At 42.0% G+C, this 4,895-nt stretch overlaps 1 long non-coding RNA gene across 1 annotated transcript; it reads left to right on the forward strand.

The window, feature by feature from the left end:
• The first annotated feature begins 1,557 nt into the window (after nucleotides 1–1,557).
• On the forward strand, nucleotides 1,558–4,415 carry LOC119876922. Its single transcript, XR_005368378.1, has 3 exons — nucleotides 1,558–1,876; nucleotides 2,157–2,262; nucleotides 4,337–4,415. It is a non-coding gene; the product is annotated as an uncharacterized LOC119876922 (long non-coding RNA).
• Nucleotides 4,416–4,895: the final 480 nt, after the last annotated feature.

Genomic DNA, 4,895 nt, shown 5'->3' on the forward strand with positions numbered 1-4,895 from the left:
GGTATTGATCGTGTGTGTGTGTGTGTGTGTGTGTGTAAATACAAAATAAAAGCTTGATTCTGTGATACGGTAAAAGGCTTTGCCATGTCATATATAGTTTTAAATTTTGGACCCTAGAAGACAACTGGTCAGCACTCAACATGAAGAGGATGGGTATTTATAATCAAGATTAATAGAGTAGCTGAGAGTAATCCAGAGGTAGAGGAAAGAGAAGTAGAGGCAGAGAAGAAAGAAATGATGGGGAGTGGAGAGAAAAACATCAAAACCAGGAAGCTCTGACAGCCAGAAGCAAGTCTTGTGCTTCTTGCTATTTTTTTTTTCAAGCTTAAAGAGCAGAAAAACCTATTGGAGAGCTCATCTGTGTTCAGATTTCCATTTCTACAGCATGCCACGTTCTAAGTGGTCACTAATTGATTGGACTTTAACCTCAGCTAACCATGAAGCCCTCCTACCTTTTGATCTGGGCTGAGACTTAGGATCTAGCTTTGTGAAATTGGTCTCTTTTCAGGAAACTCCTGCCTCATCCACAGCGTGATGAACCCCCATACCCGTGGTTTCATTTCTAGATTCTCAGCAGATGCTGCGTATAGGCTGTGGTCTACACCTGCTCATCTTGATACCTCAGCTCCAAGGCCTTTCCTCCGGGCTGGCCAGGCCCTTCCTGTACGTTCTCGTGACCCCTTGTGCTTTTCCTTGGTAGCACATTCTCCAGACTAAGTATATATTCATGTGTGATTATTTATTTAACCTTTTCTTCCTACCGAGATTGTAAGTTGGATGAGTGATGAGTCTGTATCCCCGCCCCTTATTGATGCAGCACCTATAGACTAATCTAGGACTTAGTGATTTCTCTGTAAATATCTGTGGGATGAACGATTCTACTACTATGTGGAGAGAGATATATACATCCATATGTGCATATGATCTTAAAATACAGGATGTATAAAAGTATGTGGTGTCGGGAATATGCTTACGGAGGATACACATAAATAGTGTGCGCGCACGCACACATGCGATGTTTACTTGATTTCTATGAGGCTCATCTACTCATCTGTGAAGTGAAAGTTAACGTAAGGCTCTTTGCACACCCAAAATGCCAGACCACTAGAAGAGGTCAGAATAATCTTTCCTTTAAGACACTGGGATGAGCACTGGGTGTTATACTATATGTTGGCAAATCGAACTTCAATAAAAACAAATGAAAAAAAAAAACAAAGACACTGAGATAGAGACCCCAACAAATGCCTTACATGATTACAGAATGCATTTATGCAAACTCTCAGCCAAGCTCCCTCTCTCTCTCTCTCTCTCTCTCTCTGCTTGAGCCAGCCCCATCCTTCAAATAGCTCTAAATTTAGGGTCATTTCCAAATATAGTACATATCCTGTGCAGTCCCATCCCTGAAAGGCAGCCATGTCCAGCCAGAAGTGGGGCTAATGCTTCTTATTAGCCCAGTTACATATCTGTCTCCCTCTTGGCTGCAGTGTGCGAGCTGATTGGGGGCCCATGTGACTGTGTTCACGTCCAAGCTCAGTAGAATGAATTTTTCAAGCATGATTTGCAAGTCACGCTGTCACATGCCTCCTGAGTCCAGCTGTGCTGCAGCTGCTGCCTCCCCTGCATCCGTTCATCTTGCTCTTGGATCAAAAGCATGAGCACGTTGGCCTGAACTGATTTGGCCTCAGCCCAGCTGTTTGTCCCCCCATTGTCATCAGGATGTTTACAGACCTGCTGTTCTCGACGTTCTTGTTTCATGATCGCACTTGGGTCTGAAGAGTATTTGGCCACATGGCCCTGGCCGACGCAGGCCATTCGGCTGGCTCTTCTCTGTGATTGAAACTTGTCAGTGGCGTTTGTTTCAAATGTTCCTTTCCGGGTAGGCACCTGCATATTTCTACAGTGATAACAGGAAGAGGGACTAGAGCTGTATATTTTGTTAAAGACAGGTCACGAGGGTCATTTTTGCCCTACTAATTTTATGCCATGATTAGTTTGTAATTGGCCAAGAGAGCAATTTCAACAAAGGCAGATTAGAGAAAGAAATTCATCCTTCCTCCTCTTATTTGTGTTAATGGTTAAATATACGTTACCTTTCCAGAAAGTTATTTTGACTGTTCCGAAACCTGTCACTCGCCAACTGATTATTTTATTGGCAGGAACTGTGCTGGAAGACGAGTTGGCAGTGAGTGTGATGGTGTGGAAATGAACTTATGGGTCAAACCAGGGTCCTTTGCTGGCTGACCCCTGACTACGAGAACATGAGTAAGTCATTTACTCTGTATGGGATTCCGTTTCCTCCTGTTGATAACAAGCACCATGTCTTATGTCATTAAAACCTGTAATGAAAAATATGTTTTAGAAGTACAGATTTCTGGACTCCCCTTGCCCCAAAGATCTTATTTCAGTGTGTCTGAGTGAGGCCTGAGAATCTATGTATTTTGATAGATGGCAGCACATGGCCCGATTTCCCTGTGTTTCCTCTACAAGGGCAACGAGCCATAGAACCCAGGGTATTTTATATTTTTAATAAAATGTTCTTTTCTGATAAAGATGGTTTTGATTTCCCAGTAGCTCAACGCATGAAGAGGTAAATTCTATCCACCTTTGACAGGCTGAGACCATAGAACTACATTGTCCGGTAGAGTGGCCGGGACCGATGCAGCTAAACGAGAGTTTAAAATGTGGCCAGTTGGAAAAAAAAAAAAATGTGGCCAGTTGGAGTTGCGATGTGCTATGAGTGTAAAATAGGCACCAGATTTCAAAGATTTAGTATGAAAAAAAGAATGTAAAATATCTAATTACTAATTTTTGTATTGATTAACATGACCTGCTCAAAAATGATAGATTATGGGTATGATGGGTTAAAGAAAATATAAAGGTTAATTTCACTGGTTTCTTTTTTCTTTTAAGATTTTATTTATTTATTCATGAGAGACAGAGAGAGAGGTAGAGACATAGGCAGAGGGAGAACCAGCTGCCTGCTGGGACCTAGATGTGAGAATCGATCCCTGCATGACCCCAGGATCATGACCTGAGCCAAAGGCAGAAGCTCAACCACTGAGCCACTCTGGCGTCCCTCTTTTTTCTTTTTCATGTGGCTACTAGAATATTGAAAATTACATGTATGGCTTGTATCATGCTTCTATTGAATGACATTGCTATCTGGCACAAGGAGTTGCTTGAGGGATCAGTGTGCCCAAGGGGATAGATCAATAACATGGATTATTAAATAGTAGCCTTATAAAGTGACTGAGGGTAACCCTTTTGGTTCTGACTGAACCCCAGCTTCCAGTTTCCATTTTGACTGGTTGAATTTAGAAGTGAAGGCTTGAGAAGGGATTGAACAGACGATTAGGAGGTACTATTTCTTAAATCAAATGGTCTGTTCTTTAATGCACATCTCCTGCCTGGTCCTACTTAAAAGTAGAAGAGAGTTACCCACTCCCATTATAGACTCAGACTCTCCCACTCTCCCAACACACTTCTCATTCTCCACTTCACCACCCCCCCACCCACCCCCGGCAACCCAACATCGGGCTGTCTGTCCCCTTGATGTTCTGAAAACTATTAAATTAGGAAAAAAAAATTTTCAGTGATTCTACCCCATTACAGGGAAAGGTGTAGTGAAGTTGAGCTACTTCTATGTTGTTGGCAATAGCAAAAACCATAACCCCTTTGGAAACCGATATGACATCATGCCACAAGAGCCATTAAAAATGTTCTTACTCTTTGATTCAGTAAAACCGCTCCTGGGAATTGGTCTGAAAGAAACATTAAACAGAAGCAAGATAAATGTATAAAGATATTCAATGCAGCATTATCTATACTACAAAATTAGATGCCATTTAAGCACTAATCATTGAGGAACAGTTAGGAAAATTACACTGCAACGATTCAATATAATATTATGCATTCATTCAAATTTATAATTATGAAGACTATATAGCAACATGGAAAAATGTTTACAAGATAATGTCAGATTTTATAAAGTAGAACACATAAATTGTATGTAGATTATGATTGCACAGTAACAATTTTGCATGCATATGGAAGACGTAGAAATAATGCACAAAACCAAAATCTGTGTTAGGTTATTAAAAAATAAATCAGAGCATTTACACCAGGAGGCCATGCTTCTTATGGGATCTGAAGATGGGCTCCCACAGTGTCCATAAATCAAATGAAAATATATTTTGTGTGGCTGTGCATAAAATGCATTTTTTTGAGAAGGAGAAGCACAGTTTTTATCAGATTCTCAGAGGATTTTCATTATCACCTCTCTCCCAAGTTAAGAACCAATGCTTAATGATTATTTTTTTGTTTTAATAATTAAAAGGAATCGAGATGTCTCCTCTCCAGATGCTTACTCCAGGGTGAATTGCCCAGTGGGCTTGAGGAAGAAGAAGAGCCCTTAGGTGAGAACAGATCTGACCCTGGTGGAACTTGTCAGGGAGAAAGAGTAAACCATCAGGAGGCCCCACACCTTCCCATTCATCACTCTGGTCCCATCCCCACCCAGCCACCCCCATCCTGAGTACCCATCCCAAGTACCCATCCCAGCCACCACCATCCCCTCCTCTCCTCCTCCTCTTTCCCCACTTGTCTCTAAAGTTCAGTGAGGCCTAGTCAGCCAACCCTGGGCCTCTCTGGATTTTGAATCTAAGAAACACTTGTATGAAGGCCCTGCAGGGCGAATGGGTTATGCTTTGGGTCTTTGCCTTTCAGCCTCTGCTTTGGATGAACAACACCTTAACCCAGTGGAAGGCTAGAACAAATAAGTATTCAAATACTCTAAAATGAGGAGATGGTCAAGGCCAGATCTGTGGTGGGACACCAACTACCCTGCATCCCTCAGACCTCGTCACGGCTGCCTACCACACGTTCCACACACGTCC

Source organism: Canis lupus, chromosome 13 (assembly GCF_011100685.1).
Source record: "Canis lupus familiaris isolate Mischka breed German Shepherd chromosome 13, alternate assembly UU_Cfam_GSD_1.0, whole genome shotgun sequence".
Lineage (NCBI taxonomy): Eukaryota > Metazoa > Chordata > Mammalia > Carnivora > Canidae > Canis > Canis lupus.